Below are 17,010 nucleotides of genomic sequence, written 5' to 3' on the forward strand. Positions count from 1 at the left end.
TTAGTTGCATTGCTTGCAAGGCTTATAGTGATGTGCATTACCGAGAGGGCCCAGAGATACCTCTCCGACAATCGGAGTGACAAATCCTAATCTCGATCTATGCCAACTCAACAAGTACCATCGGAGACACCTGTAGAGCACCTTTATAATCACCCAATTACGTTGTGACGTTTGGTAGCACACAAAGTGTTCCTCCGGTAATCGGGAGTTGCATAATCTCATAGTCATAGGAACATGTATAAGTCATGAAGAAAGCAATAGCAGTAAACTAAAACGATCAAGTGCTAAGCTAACGGAATGGGTCAAGTCAATCATCATTCTCCTAATGATGTGATCCTATTTATCAAATGACAACTCATGTCCATGGTTTAGGAAACATAACCATCTTTGATCAACGAGCTAGTCAAGTAGAGGCATAGTAGTGACACTCTGTTTGTCTATGGATTCACACATGTATTATGTTTCCGGTTAATACAATTCTAGCTAGCATGAATAATAAACATTTATCATGAAATAAGGAAATAAATAATAACTTTATTATTGCCTCTAGGGCATATTTCCTTCACAAGGCTCTCAGAGGCGCCCGCCAGTGACCTCCCGTCACTACTGCCGCCTCATCCGCCACTGATTATGTACTTACCTGTGGCAGGCATTCGATTGCGCCCGCCACAGTTGTCTTATGACAACCAAAAAACCTGTCATGGCAGCATTTTGGGGGCGTCGTTGCATCTTATTTCAGTTTAGCAATAATATCAGTACCCTAAAATCGTAAATAGCATACTTCAAATATACACTTTAGTTCAACAACTCTCTAATGTTTAATACTTACACACTATGATATAATAAGTGCATACAACATATATATGTGCAATAAAGTGGTAGCTAGTACCATACAAGTACTCGTACAACATCCGGATCACCACCGGAACTATACGTACTATGGTGATTGCGGGACATGGTACCACACATAGATTTTGTTGCTGGTGTGGTCCTTCTCGAATTCGTGAAGAAATAGTTTGAACGCCTTCCCAGCTTGCATCCCTAATTTTGTGGCAATCTGAATCCAACTTGGACCACTAAGACATGTTCTCCCTCCCTCGTTGGTGATACTGAGGGTTAAGGGTATGCCATTTTTAACAACATCGTGTCAAACTGCATTGTGCCCTCCACATTGATGGGCCAGTTGGCCACATGCATGAACTCGGCCCTTCACTAACAAGAGATACGCTGAGCATGATAAAAATAAAAAAGAAATTATACAATTATGGATGCAACATTAAGAAAGAAAGCTTTGAATGAAACATACAACCACGTCTGGTTGAAGATACACTAAGGCATCATGACATTCGATTGTCTAGTTGCAGAGCTATTTTCTATTCTAGAAACAGAGCACACGATTAGTAAGAGCATCTACAACCACAAAGACCAAATTCCGTTCCCCAAACGCCCGCAGACCCCGGGCGCGCCCGCGGAGAATGACCGGACGACACAGAAAACCGTTTTCACTTCCAGATACCCCATTTGCAAATTCTCAAATCCATATTATTACATGCGCGTGAAACCTAATCTAAAGTGGAGCCCATCCGGCTCCGCCGTGTTCATGTCCGGCGGCCAGTTGTGCCCGCCCAAATGTTGGTCCAGTCGCCGGCGAGGTAGAGTAGGACATGGGACATGGACCGGCTCACGGGAGTCGAGGCCCCGCCGACTCCCATGCCCTACTCTTCCGTCGAAGTCCGGAACTTTCACGATACCGGTGGATGTGAGATTGATGATGGATCCATCTTGGGAAGAGCTAGAGACGTCCACACGATGTTGTTGTGGCGCCCGGGGTGGCCGTGCACCATACGAGGCACCGGAGAATCCGACTCCGCCTCGGCAATGTCCGTTGCCACGTAGGTTGCCGCCGCCTCCCGTGCCCACTGCCTAGCATGGCGTGTAGGTCGCATCATATTTGTGTCGGCAGATGCCCATGCGTTCAGCTCCACCTCGTCATGCCAACGAAGTAGTTGCGCATCCACCGGCGTGTTCGGACGCCAGAAGGACCGCACCGCCTTCGGTAAGGCAGCGACGACACACCTCGTGCCGGATCCATGCGCCATTTGGGCGGACGCAATGGATTCCCGGCGGAAGGAATCCGAGCGCTGTCGTCAGGCGGCCTCCTCCCGGGAGTGGCAAAGCGCAAGACAGACAGTCATGTCCTCCTCAGAGCCACATGGGATGAGCTCGGGGTCAACGGAGCTGGAGGTGTAACACTCAGATCCGCTGCCTGCCATGCCGGAGAAGGTAGGAGATCGTCGGACGGGAGCTTTTGGGCAAAGGGAATGGGCTAGAAGGGAGCGGAGTGGAGTGGAATGCGGTTAGGGTTTCGGCCGGAGTGTGGATAGGGTCCATTATATGTGGGGCTGGATGGGCCAGCGTGGACCGGATCTGACATGGCGGGCGTGTCCCCATATCCACCCCAGATAGTCCGGGCGTTGGGCCAGGCTATGAGGAGACCAGTTGGTGGCGCTTTGGCATCCGGACAATGACTGGGCAGCCCATCCGAACGTTGGGGCGGGCATGGGGTCCGATTGTAGATGCTATAAGAGCATCTACAGCCGGAGTAGGAAAATCCGGACACAGATCGGTCAAGCCTCAAATTAACTCATCTGCATCAGGATACCTCATACTAGAAATCTTAAATCCATACAAAAGTATGCAAAGAAAAAACACCGACGTACTACGTAGACAACTAGCTAGTCCGCGTCGGAGATGTCCACTATCTCCGTGCCCAACACCTGGTACATGGGCGGCAGTCGCAGCTCCGGCTTCTGCGGCGGCCTGCACATCCATCTCCGCTTCGACCTCGTCGAAGAGGGCATCGGTCGTCGCTCGTTTCTACCGGATGAACCGTCGGTTGGCCTCCACATAGGCCTCATCCTAGATGGACTCCAGGATGGCATGTTGCTCCGCCATCTCGTCCGCTTGGGCGACGTCGAACGCCACCTCCGCCTGCTCCATGTTGAAGCATGGAGCCGACGGCAGCTCCTGCTCCGGCTGCTCCGCCTCGTTGTCGTCCTCCAAATCAGCCACCTCCATCGGAGCCGGCTGCTCCTCCTCTCCCTCCTCCTCCTCTGGCTCCGACGAGTCCAGAAGCAGCCCAACAGTGGTGCGGGCGGCGCGCGCGGTGTGCCTAGGCTGGATCTCCTGCTTGATCTCGTACCGACGCTTTGGCGTGAGCATAACGTAGGTGGTTTTCTTCTTTCGGATCATGGCGAAGCCGGAGAGCGTGGGAAGAGCACCAGAGCGGGAGAGAGGAGGTGGATGGGCTTGGGCTGGCGACGCGGAGAGGGGGGAGGTGGATGGGCTAGAGTTGGGGGACGCCGGCCGGCTTAAATAGCCGGATTTGACCTCGGATGGCAAGCCGGACCGGTGCCACGCGACGTTCACCCCCCCCCCCCCCCCCCCCTCGTCGGAGAAGACGTCTGTCGGACCATCGAGTTTCTGGGCGATTTCGCGTGGGACCCCGACGTCAGTCCGTCGTGGCGGACGCGCCCGGGCTCCCCCATATCCGTCCTAAATTTGGGCCGGATATGAGGGGTACCGGTCAGCCCGGACGTTTGAGGCCCGTTTGAGGAGCCCATCCAAGTCGAATTTTCTTGACCGGCCAGTGACCGGGCCGTCCGTCCGGACATTTGAGACGAGTTTAGGACGTCCGGCTGTAGATGCTCTAAGCCCGATGAACCATAGCAAGCGCATCTGCAGATTCAATGGATTTTTGTGTCCATTAGCTTCGAACTATAGCAAGACAGCAAGTACGAAACACCGGTGCTTAATTACACAGCTAGTCATAACAATGGTACCAGCGTACGACGTCAACCACATAGGGGCCGAGGCTGCCCATCTTCTTCGTGTATGCAGGAGACGTGCACGCCTGCACGGTGAGCCCAGGCCCCCCATCCGCTTGGTGACTTCCATGATTGTTGTGATTCTCTAATATTGTTGCCATGCTTTTCTAGCTAGAAAAACCCGCCGGGTCATAATTTTTCTCTAGAAAACCTTTTTTTTTTCTGAAGAAATGCAATACAGACACACACTTATATGTGCACACACACTCGTCTCTACGAAAACACATCAACACACCCTATCTCATGAGCTCTTTCAAGAAATTATCATGTTTATGAAACTATAGTTATGAAATATGTATACAGAAAATATTTATTCCATGCTTAGGTAGGCCGGCGACAGTATAAATGTATTTACATATTTGATAAGTTTAAAAAAATAAATGATTCACTGGGTCTATTTACTTAAGTGATCATTTTGACGTTGTTCATCAATTTTCACATACCGGTCTTGGTTTGAAAACCTAAATGATCTATAGATTGACTAAGTCGTTACAGGCGCCTCGTAGTTGCAAATATGCAGTAGCCGAAAGAATAGTGTTGGAAACTTTGTATAAATTCAGGATAATGTGGCCACCAGTGACACCAAGTTTGGAACTTGAACCCGGATGGACAGGTTCTATCACAAAGAACCTAGCCATCTGAACTATGTTTAGTTCACTTTATTAGATACCCAATAGTGAGGTAAAACTAGCCTAAAATTTGTCTTATATTTTGAGACGGATGTATTATTTTTATTTTATTTTTGCGAATAGGAGGTATTATATATTAGGAGCATGTACAATAGTCCTTCGTTGGTGATGCCATCTAGAATAATCAGTGATGTGAAAGATATAGAGAAATGAAAAAAGAAGTGTGTGTTCTCATAGCTAAAATATGATACTTTAATAAGAAAGATAAATCATTTTTCTCCATTATACAAAAATGTTTTCGGGTGTTTTCTAGTTACCATGTAATCTTCATAACTTTAGGTTCTTCATACTCGAAATTCCTCATGTTTATCAAATAAATGTAAATGCCAATTGGCCGAAACGAAAATTGCCGAAGAAACTGCCAAGTCGTCTGAAAAAAATGCCACCCTTCACCACTTCCTCACAACTAAAACTGCCACAAAATCGGTCACATATGCCACCCTCTCCGGGGGCGTTCGCCAGCTAACGTCGTCCTATGTCTAAATGCCAGTTGGCCAATTTATAGCTAGCCCTCCTTTCAAGTGTCACATGCCCGACATCGTGGGGATGGAGGAGAATGCCTTACGACAATGACGCCGGGTCACATGCCCTCATCATTCCTCGCATGCTACTTAGTACTGTTTATGATTATCAAGTTCTAGCTACATGAATGGGACTGAGATAATAATAGCAACCAAACGTAGGCAGCCGAAGATACATCGTATTCAACGTGGCTGCCAAGTTCGTTACGTACGGTCCTCCTGCATATAGAACTGCGTTTTTTTTTTGAATGACATCATATATAAAACGGAATTGCTCCACACACGACACACTCTGGCCGATCTATGCACGACCAGCAATCCAGCGGACGTTGCATGGCTATGGACGAGATTCGCTGGCTGGATTTCATCGTCGTGCGCTGGTCGTCCATCGTTTGTCGTCCGCCTAGCATTGCTCTATATAGAATTTTTAGGCATAACCCCTTTCCATTAATAACTGAATAATGAAAATACATATCAAACCAGTCAGAAAGGGACGGAAAAAGGGAAAACGAGTTTAACGCATCGCCGGGAAACCCACCACAGGAACTCGCCTACGAGACACCTGCTATGGGGCGAAAACCCGACGACACCTAAGCCTCACAAAAGGACCGCACTTATAAGTTCAGGGAACATGCTCCCCATCCGAGCACTCCAAGCGCTCACGCAGGAGCTAAGGATCCAAACAGTTTATAGCTAAATGACACAACCGACTAGCAAAAGATCAATTGGAACCCCTGGGACAGAAGAACGAAGGCAGCGATGCAACAGTTCCAATTTCAGGTCGTCACCTCGTCATCCGTGGCTGCCGCGCAGATCATCATCTTGTTGCTGGTGTTGTCTCTCGGCATCTTTGCACCCCGCTCCATCGCTTCACGATCTCCTCCTTTCATGAGTCATGCCCAGTAATTCATAAACATGCAGGCAGAAAAAACAAATCCCAAATGGAGTTTTAGGAAGCTTGAACTCAAAGGTGGCCCGGTCCCTGCTGTTCCAGATAGCCCAGCAGATCGCTGCCAATCCGAAGGTAAAGAACCTAAAGCACCAAGAGCATGGTACTGCTACAGATTGTTAGGGCACTACTCAGTACCCATACACATATATAGAACTACGCGTTGATATACCTTCAGCCGCTCGCTGAGGGGGATTGCGATGAATAGTGCGTCCTTGGGCCGGCTCAGTAGAGGTACTTCTCTCCAAGAGAAAAGCGTATGATTTACGTGTCCCCAGAAAACCGGTGGAGGTTTTTTTTTGCCATTTTAGAACCGGTTTCTGGGTAAGGACGACTGCAAGCCCCACTGATTAAAAACTTGCAGCTCCCTTTAAAAGAACTGATTTTCCTGACCGGTTAAAAATATGTTTTTGAATTAACAAAATGTTCGTGAAGTATGAAAAAAGTTCATATATTCAAAAAATCTTCACGGTCCTATAAAATGTTCATAACTTATAAAAAATGTTAATTGACTAAAAAATAGTCACAAAATTTAAAAATTATCATGATTTTTAAAAATTTCTATGAATTTTATAAAAAGTTCGTAAATTATAAAAATCACAAAATTTAGAAAAAATGCTCATCAACTTTTCAAGTTTTCACAAATTTTAAAATATATATGAGTTTTTAGATTTCTTTACAAATTTAAAACATGTGTTGCGGATCGCAAAAAATAAAATCATAAATTTGAAAAATATATGAAAGAAATAAAAGGATAGTGAAAAAGAAAAACAAGGAAATTAAAAAGAGAAAGAAAAAACCAATGGATAACTAAAGAAAAAACGTAGAAACGAACCGAGTGAAACATTCTAGCCAAAAACCGCCCATGCTAGCTCACCCATTGAAAATCACTGGTACCAGTAACCACTCTAAAGAAAACCTCCTTACTGATAGAATACCGCCTGGTTAGCATAGAATATGATATTTATACTTGTTGATAGCATTGGTAAAATTGACTAATTCACTCACTCATGAGATGGAACTTAAACTGATGTGAGTCATATTTCATGCATGACAAGTTGAACACAAGGTGTTTCTGTGATAGCACAACGCTACAAGCCCCGCGTGACCCATGGGCCTTCATTTGCAGACTAACAAGAAAAGTGCATCTACAAGGGGATGCACCCCTCCCCCACCACTATCCATCCTCGGACATCACTGGCTTGTCGGCCAAACCATCCTTCCCAACGGCATCTCCCATCTGGAGCCCAACAATCTCAACACATTCACCAATAAATATTAGGCACCCATAATTCAATAATTCGAGCATGGTAAAAAAATCTAATGAATCAAAGATCATGGTACATATTAATGTCATTTCACAGCACGTGGAACTACTCGTTGGCTTCAGGGTCCATGATGCATGTGGGCAACATGATCCTCGACTCATCGGTGATCCTAACGAGCCTGTGACGCCCGGATAACTACGCTACAGTAACCCTCCACTAATGTTGCCACTTCATCACGATTACTGTTGATAAACTCACGTTATTTCAAAACCCGTTCTAATTCAAATTTAAAATCAAGTCAAACTTTTAAAGTTTTCAAAATGTCAAAACTAAATTGTTCTAAATGTGTCAAATAATCCATAGGAAATACTGGTGGAGAAACCAACTTTTTATGAAATGGTTTAGTGCCCTTAAATAAATAAACAGTGGCCAAAAAATAAATTAAATGCCTTTTTTGATTTATAAAAATGCTAATATATTTTATTTAACTGCCAATCTTCTTGTGGCAGTGAACTAATTTGGAATGCTAATATTGGTGTAAGTCTCATATTTCATAAACCTAAAATGCTGTTGAAAATTAAAAGAAAACATAAAGCAAAAGCTAAGAAAAGAACACAAATAGAAAATAAGAAGGGGACCTAAACCTACTGGACCCTTGGCCCTTTTAGCAAAACAGGTCCAGCCCACCCCTGCCATCCCCAACCTCCTGCTACAGGGAGGCAGGGGGGTCGTGGCACCCATCGGCAGGCCATGGCCGCGCCGTGCCTTGCGTGGAGGCCATCCACGACCTCCCCCCTTGCCTACAAGGGCCCCGCCTCCCTCTCGCTGGAAACCCTAGGACACTTTCCCCCTCGCCCTCTCCCTCGCATCTCACTCTTGAGCCGAGCGCTGCCGTCGCCGCCGCTCGCCACTAACGCGGCCACCAGCCACCCCGAGCCACGAGAAGGCGTCTGGGAGCTCCGTCGTGGTCGGCTCCATCACCACGCCGAAGGGCTCGAGCCAGGAGGCCCCGAGCGCTCGCCATCGGTCGTCTTCCCCGCGTCCGGTCGTCGCTTCCCTGCCCCGGATCTCCTCCCTCGACGCTTCCCCGGCCTCCCGAGCACGTCGTCGAGAACCTCTGTGAGGACCTTCCCCGATTCCCCTTGTTCCCCCTTCGATTCCATTGCCGTAGTCGCCTGTATGAGCGGTAGTCCGCCATGGCCGAACCTCAGTGTCCACGTACGAGCGCCTGCTGCTCCTTGCACTGCTCTGCTTGCTGCCTCTGCTCTACTACGCTTCTGCTGCCTATTGCTGCTCCGCTGCCCCGCTCGCCGCCCGCTGCCGCTCCCTTGCCTCGCTTGGCCGCGCTTGTCACGAACTCCTAGCCGCCCCGGTCGTGCCCGACGACGCGTGCTGTGTCGCCACGCGCGCCCGGGCCGTGCCCCACGCGCAGCTGCTGTGCTACTGCCGCGCTGCTCACCTGTGGCGTTGCTGCTGCTCTCTTACGTGCTGCTGCTTGTTCTTGCCGCTGATTGCTACTAGGTGCTGCTACTCACTTGCTTCTTCTACTACCGCACCTAGCCATGGCCACCAAGGCCCCTGTACTCCCTCCGTCCGAAAAAACTTGTCCCTCAAATGGATGTATCTAGCACTAACTTGGTGCTACATACATTCATTTGAGGGACAAGTTTTGGACAAGTTTTTTCGGACAGAGGGAGTATATGGCTGTGTGCGTGGCCGGCTGGACTATGTCCAGTGATGGCCGGTCCTTGTTTAATTAGGTTAAGTGTAGCTTAGTACTGTATTAGTTTAGTGCTAATTTAGCCTATTAGCAAATGACAGATGGGCCCCATGGGTTAAATAACCCTTGTCTAAAATTATGAGTCACTTACATGTGGGACCCTTGGTTAAATTAATCCAGTTGTTTAAATAATAATCTGCTAAAAATAGTGTGTCTTTGGCACCTGGGTCCCACTAGGTCTTTTGACCAATCAACCGTGGACCAGTCAACTGTTGACTGGCCCCACTGTCAGCCTCCTGTACACTATGGGGTGCACTGGACCGGGTGCACCTAGCCTTTTCCTTTTATTTTTCGAAATTAGATTAAATCTGTTAATTTTAGAATATCATTAAAACTTTGAAAAAAACATAGAAAAATATTGGTAACTCGGATGAAAATGTTTTCTACATGAAAGTTGCTCAGAATTTCGAGACTAATCCGGATACGCGGTCTGTTCGTCTGCCACGCGTCCCTAGCATAGCGAAACTGCAACCGTCCCCCTCCGGTTCGTTTGTCCGAAAATGCCAACTTCGGGTAAACTTTCCCGGATGTTATCCCCTTCGCCGGTATCATGTAGCATCGCGTTAGAACACGTCTAGTGCTGCTTTTTGTCTTGTCATGCATAGTATTGCACTTGTTTGCTCTGTATTTATTGTTTCTTCCCCCTCTTCTCTCCGGTAGACCCCGAGACCACTGCTGATGCCACTGTGATCGACTACGTCGTCGACGACCCTTCTTCCCTTTCAGCGGAGCTTCCAGGCAAGCCCCCCTTTGATCATCTCGATATCGCCCATTCCATTCTCTCATGCTTGCATTAGATTTTGCTACTGTTATTGTTTGCTCCTATTCTGATGCATAGCCTGCTTTTGTAACCTGCCTATTGTTACCTACCTGCTTATCCTAAACTGCTTAGGATAGGTTGGCTAGTGATCCATCAGTGACCCCCACCTTGTCCTTGTTGCCCCTGCTTCATCATCGAAGACCCGATCAACGGGATTGAAGACCAGGCCCCGACACAGCACATCACTTTCCCCTTAGTTGCTGCTTCATCATCGAAGACCCGATCAACGGGATCGAAGACCAGGCCCCGGCACAGCACATCACTTTCCCCTTAGCTGCTCGACACTACTGGGTTACTATCGAGTGCCGAGCGTGAGACCTCATCAGCACTTCTGATGTTAACCATGTAGTGTAGCTATTCGGTCGTGGTCATGGAGGGTGATTTCCTCCTTAACCACTTCCGATACGACTCTGACGTGCAACCCCTCAAGTGTGAACCTCGAGGGTGGATCATCTTACGTTCACCTTGATGATTACATCGAGTGGAATTCACCGGGGGTGATTCATCGGGTTTTCCCCTTGATGTTTGGACACACGGATACTTGGACTTTACAACTGTTACTTGGAAAGGCGGGTCGACCCTGAGGGGTACCCGCGAGTGATGTGGAGACGGGTTGACCTGGAGGGTGCCCGCGAGATAATTACGAGGCGTGGCCGAGCATTCGTAGCCCTTGCCGCAAGTCCTCGAGACGGGGCAACGGGGTCACATCTTTCGTGAGTCTCTGCTTGTTACCGCGTGCTCCTAATCCACTACGATTTGGATATTTGATCCGAGGGGCCTCTGGCACCAACCATCACGTGGGCATAGTATGGGCGTTCTGCGTCGTATGCATCAGCCGAAGCTTAATAGACGTCAGCGACTGAGCGGCACGCGCCGGGTTGGACTGCGTAAGCACCTGCCTTTTTGAAGGAGGTAGCTATGTCTGCTCACCGGCCGCGTATGCAACGTGCAGGAGTTCCCAGGGCGATGGCCCATGACCCCTGGGGGCATAGGTTTAGTCCGGCGTGTTGATCTCTCTATTAAGCCTAGGTCGGGTTGCGGCGTATTGTTTGGTCGAGGCCGGGCATGACCCAAGAAAGTGTGTCCGGCCGGAGTTAATCGAGTGTGGTGGGTAAGTTGGTGCACCCCTGCAGGGAAGAAAACATCTATCGATAGCCTGTCCTATGGTAACGAACAATCGGAGTTGTATCCCGATTGATACAACTAGAACTGGATGCTGAGGCATGTTTTGGATATGTTGCTTCGGCAATCGGGAAAGGATCCCGGAGCGTTGATACAATAACATAAATATGACTTATGTTATACTACTCTACTCCCTCCTGTTGTTGCAAGATGGTGGTTTCTAGAAGATGCTAGTCTTCGATAGGACTAGCTTCTCCCCCTCTTATTCTGGCATTTCTGCAGCCCAGTCCACATATACAGCCTTCCTTTGATAATGTTGCATATGTAGTGTAGATCCTTGCTTGCTGAGTACTTCGGATGAGTACTCACGGTTGCTTTGCTTCCTCTTTTCTCCCTTTTTCCATTCTTCTCGGATGTCGCAACCAGATGGTGGAGCCCAGGATCCAGACGACACCACCGACGACTCCTACTACCCCGAGGGTGCCTACTACTACGTGGAGGCCGCCGACGACCAGGAGTAGTTAGGAGGCTCCCAGGCAGGAGGCCTTGCCTTTTCAATCGTTGTTGCTTTTGTGCTAGCCTTCTTAAGGCAAACTTGTCTAACTCATGTCTGTACTCAGATATTGTTGCTTCCGCTGACTCTTGTGTATTCCAGCTTATGTATTCGAGCCCTCGAGGTCCCTGGCTTGTAATATAAAGTTTGTATTATTTTAATTTGTGTCTAGAGTTGTGTTGTGATATCTTCCCGTGAGTCCTTGATCTTGATCGTACATATTTGCGTGTATGATTAGTGTACGATTGAATCGAGGGTGTCACAAGTTGGTATCAGAGCCGACTGCCTGTAGGAATCCCCCTTCCACACTCCTTGGCCAAAGTTGAGTCTAGTCACTGAATTTTTTTACTAACATGGCTGTGTGTCTTACGGGCCCACGTCGCCATTGGGTGGTATTAGGATCTTTTACTCCTCGTCTATACTCTGGGACTCTGTTCTCTCTTCTATTCGGGTTAAATGAATTTACTAATACATTAGGTTCTCGTAACGACTTTCCCCGGAGAGCCCCTTCATTCCGGATGGTTGCCTGCTTCACGAGAAGACTTTGAAGATAATCTCCGATCTACTCCAGAGAACTTGTGTCCATTTCTTTTGCAATCCCTTAACACCGTTGAATCCTTATGGATAACTGCGTACCTCGCCGTTCATACTTCCATCCCTAGTTGTTCTTGTTATTACAAGATACCCGAAAGTATTCTCTAACTTTTGAGAATCTTTTTTCTGACTGCCTTGCACCTCTTTTCCGCCTGAATAACCCTACGAATAATTCGTCACGCTTATCGGGGATTCGTTCATCCCCAGTTGCTCATATGTCTCACAAAATTCTTTGGAATACTATTCGATCTTCCGATAATCCTCAGTAGCCTATTGCTCCTGTTTTTCCTTATCGTCTTGCGTTATGGTTAATTCCATATGTACAATATTCATTAAACTCCTTTGAGATTGTCATTCTTATCCTATTGATTCGACATGTGCGTGAATGCACACATTCATTAGTTATTCCTGGTAATTATTTATCCTTCTGGCTCAGACTCCACTCTAGGCATGAGCTGGTTCTCGGCAAATCAAACAATGAATGATTGTCGGTCTATGTATTTTCAACTTGCTTATCTTTTGATTAGAGCATCTGCTTCTGATCCCCCAATTGGAAATCATAATGCCTTTGCATTTAAGCTTTGGAATTATCAGATATTTCCAAAATCCGATGCCTCTGCATTATTTCTTCTTCTAATTGAATATCGATACTCACATCAGCTCTGTTGTGGATCGCCGGATCCATTACTGGATTATCATCCGACAGTGTCCTTCATATTGAAAGAACCTCATGAAGTTCTTTCCCAGATACATAATGCCTTTGGTAATTGTATCCTCTCCTTTTGTCAACCATGCTCTGCTTTCGAGCTTGTGTTGTTTACTTCTGAAGTTTGTGGAATAGGTTCCTAAGATGCCCCTATGGGTTGAACCTATGCCTCCCATAATCCGTTTGAACCCGGGAGTTTTAACGAGTCTTACTCTTCTGGTGTTTAGCCAGATAACATTTCAACACTACAACTTCATCGAAAGCGAGAAGTAAATGAAATGATATGCATTGAAGAAGTGGGAGTCGACCTTGAACTTTGTGTTCATGCCCATGGACACGATGTAGATCTTATCATGGAAGCTTCTCTTAAAATTAATTATCCCCATGGTATAAGATCATCTTATATCTGGGATTTGATCCTTTGCAACCGTGGTTCTGACCATGAGTGTTCCCCTTTGATCCCATTTCTCGAACAAGTTAAAGTACTTGCCTTCTGCAGATCAATACATCTCCGCAACCTCTATTTTGATCTTCCTTCGATTATTACCCTCCGGAATCTCGAGGATATCAAAGGACCGTGTTGCTTCCTATGAGTCTTCATCTAGTATTGCTCCTCACCGATTTCATATTTCCCCTGGGTTTTGATTTATTAGTCACTCAAGAACACCGATAAGTGAATCGACCCCGCACTCCAAATCAATAACTCTAAGTAATTTTCATTGCTTATGAGTTAAATAATCCCTCAAGTCATTCCTAGCCTGATCGGGTATATCATTATCGTGCTAATTTTAACTGTGCTACCTGGTCCTTATTCCTGGAGCACAACTTTTCGACGATGAGCGAAGCTTACGTCGATCTTCCTCATCGTATCATTCCACATTGAACAACAAGCTTGAATCCGAGCTTGTGTCGTATCCATGGTTCCAATAGCCTTTGCTTCATCATTCCTTTTGCTTGATGTCGTTGCTGCTCGATGGCATCTTCATAGAGCCTCTCGACAAAATTTGTCATGATCACCATCAATATACTGCCTTGTTCTAAGATATCAATCGAATTCTTGAGGAGAAATACCATCCTTGCCCGTCGATGATTCATGTTGTCATCGACACCATCCTTGACTTCCTGCTAATACAGACTTGGTCATGTTTTGGTTATATCTTACATTCCTTGACATTCTTGGAATTGTTCCTTTGTACTTCTTGTGACCTTCAGATTCAATCTTGCTTGAAACACCATGTTAATGTTACCTCGAAGCATGACTGTGGTACGCCGAACAACAACAAGAACATTGGAAGAGCATTGCCAAATGTTTCTTGCTCTATTATCCAAACACCGTTGTATGGGTAACATCATGAATTCCCTTGCCCCTTTATCCAAATGGTGATGTACTTGTTGATCTAACATGTATATCATGCTCTACTTTTCATTGGGAAAAGATACACTCCTAAATTTTGTGTATAAACATATTTTCCTTTCCATTGGTTTGCTTAACCTTTCTTGTGATCTATATATGTTATAAGTAGAAATAATTCCCTGCTTATGGAAACACCTCGGTTTACAACTCTGTCAGAGTGACCCTGTTACTATTGCTGACGACATCCCGGTAACCCCCGATGGACGAGAACTTTGCCTATTGGTCCGCCTCGTTCAACGAGCAGGAAAATGGTTCTCTTCATCCCTCGCCCTTGGTACCAACGTTGTTGCCAACATAACTGACAGTCTATCCTCTAACCTGCCTTGTTATCATGACCATGCAAAATGTTAGCACCCTTCCTGCTTTTAACCCACATGGTGGGCCCATAACCCATAGTTCCACAGGATCGGAACCTGACCCTCATGTACATCCCTATCTTCCAAAATTGTTCCTCACGCTTGGCTTGGTATGTAATTCGCGAGCCACCTTCTTTTGATCTGTTCTGGTATCATATGCAATACTTGTTCTCGATACTTTGAACCCCTTTCACACTCTGTTTCAGACATTGAACGATTGTCCATCCGCTTGAAGCTTCTTATTGCACCCTCTAGCATTTCTCTCGATGACTTTCCTGAATTTCAACTCGAGAGATGCCTCTATGCCACGTTCACTTAGATAGCTCCCATGTACCTATCTTGTGTTGAGCTCCATCCTTCCCGAGTCTTTCCCCCTTACTCCACCCCTTAAATCTCGGGACGAGATTTCTTGTAGTGGAGAAGAATTGTGACGCCCGGATAACTACGCTACAGTAACCCTCCACTAATGTTGCCACGTCATCACGATTACTGTTGATAAACTCACGTTATTTCAAAACCAGTTCTAATTCAAATTTAAAATCAAGTCAAACTTTTAAAGTCTTCAAAATGTCAAAACTAAATTGTTCTAAATGTGTCAAATAATCCATAGGAAATACTGGTGGAGAACCAACTTTTTATGAAATGGTTTAGTGCCCTTAAATAAATAAACAGTGGCCAAACAATAAATTAGATGCCTTTTTTGATTTATAAAAATGCTAATATATTTTATTTAACTACCAATCTTCTTGTGGCAGTGAACTAATTTGGAATGCTAATATTGGTGTGAGTCTCATATTTTATAAACCTAAAATGCTGTTGAAAATTAAAAGAAAACAGAAAGCAAAAGCTAAGAAAAGAACACAAATAGAAAATAAGAAGGGGACCTAAACCTACTGGACCCTTGGCCCTTTTAGCAAAACAGGTCCAGCCCACCCCTTCCATCCCCAACCTCCTGCTATAGGAAGGCAGGGGGTCGTGGCACCCATCGGCAAGCCATGGCCGCGCCGTGCCTTGCGTGGAGGCCGTCCACGACCTCCCCCCTTGCCTACAAGGGCCCCGCCTCTGAAGAAAATATGCCCTAGAGGCAATAATAAAGTTATTATTTATTTCCTTATATCATGATAAATGTTTATTATTCATGCTAGAATTGTATTAACCGGATACATAATACATGTGTGAATACATAGACAAACAGAGTGTCACTAGTATGCCTCTACTTGACTAGCTCGTTGATCAAAGATGGTTAAGTTTCCTAGCCATTGACATGGGTTGTCATTTAATTAACGAGATCACATCATTAGGAGAATGATGTGATTGACTTGACCCATTCCGTTAGCTTAGCACTCGATCGTTTAGTATGTTGCTATTGCTTTCTTCATGACTTATACATGTTCCTATGACTATGAGATTATGCAACTCCCGTTTACCGGAGGAACACTTTGTGTGCTACCAAAGGTCACAACGTAACTGGGTGATTATAAAGGTGCTCTACAGGTGTCTCCAAAGGTACTTGTTGGGTTGGCGTATTTCGAGATTAGAATTTTTCACTCCGATTGTCGGAAAGGTATCTCTGGGCCCTCTCGGTAATGCACATCACTTAAGCCTTGCAAGCATTGCAACTAATGAGTTTGTTGCGGGATGATGTATTACAGAATGAGTAAAGAGACTTGCCGGTAACGAGATTGAACTAGGTATTGAGATACCGACGACTGAATCTCGGGCAAGTAACATACCGATGACAAAGGGAACAACGTATGTTGTTATGCGGTCTGACCGATAAAGATCTTCGTAGAATATGTGGGAGCCAATATGAGCATCCAGGTTCCGCTATTGGTTATTGACCGGAGACGTGTCTCGGTCATGTCTACATAGTTCTCGAACCCGTAGGGTCCGCACGCTTAAAGTTCGATGACGGTTATATTATGAGTTTATGTGTTTTGATGTACCGAAGGTAGTTCGGAGTCCCGGATGAGATCGGGGACATGACGAGGAGTCTCGAAATGGCCGAGACGTAAAGATCGATATATTGGACGACTATATTCGGACTTCGGAAAGGTTCCGAGTGATTCGGGTATTTTTCGGAGTACCGGAGAGTTACGGGAATTCGCCGGGGAGAAGTATTGAGCCTTATTGGGCCATACGGGAATAGAGGAGAGATGCCAAAAGGAAGGAGGCGCGCACCCCCCCTCTGGTCCGAATTGGACAAGGGGTGCAGCCCCCTTTTCCTTCTCCCTCTCCCCCTCTTTCCTTCTCTCCTACTCCAACAAGGAAAGGAGGAGTCCTACTCCCGGTGGGAGTAGGACTCCCCCCTGGCGCGCCCTCCTCCTTGGCCGGCCGCCTCCCCCCTTGCT

At 46.4% G+C, this 17,010-nt stretch overlaps 1 long non-coding RNA gene across 1 annotated transcript; it reads left to right on the plus strand.

Annotated features, from left to right (window-relative positions):
- The first annotated feature begins 8,001 nt into the window (after window positions 1-8,001).
- LOC141028136 (uncharacterized) lies at window positions 8,002-11,784 on the plus strand. Its single transcript, XR_012190417.1, has 3 exons — window positions 8,002-8,433; window positions 9,755-9,832; window positions 11,463-11,784. It is a non-coding gene; the product is annotated as an uncharacterized lncRNA (long non-coding RNA).
- Window positions 11,785-17,010: the final 5,226 nt, after the last annotated feature.

Source organism: Aegilops tauschii, chromosome 7 (genome assembly GCF_002575655.3).
Source record: "Aegilops tauschii subsp. strangulata cultivar AL8/78 chromosome 7, Aet v6.0, whole genome shotgun sequence".
Lineage (NCBI taxonomy): Eukaryota > Viridiplantae > Streptophyta > Magnoliopsida > Poales > Poaceae > Aegilops > Aegilops tauschii.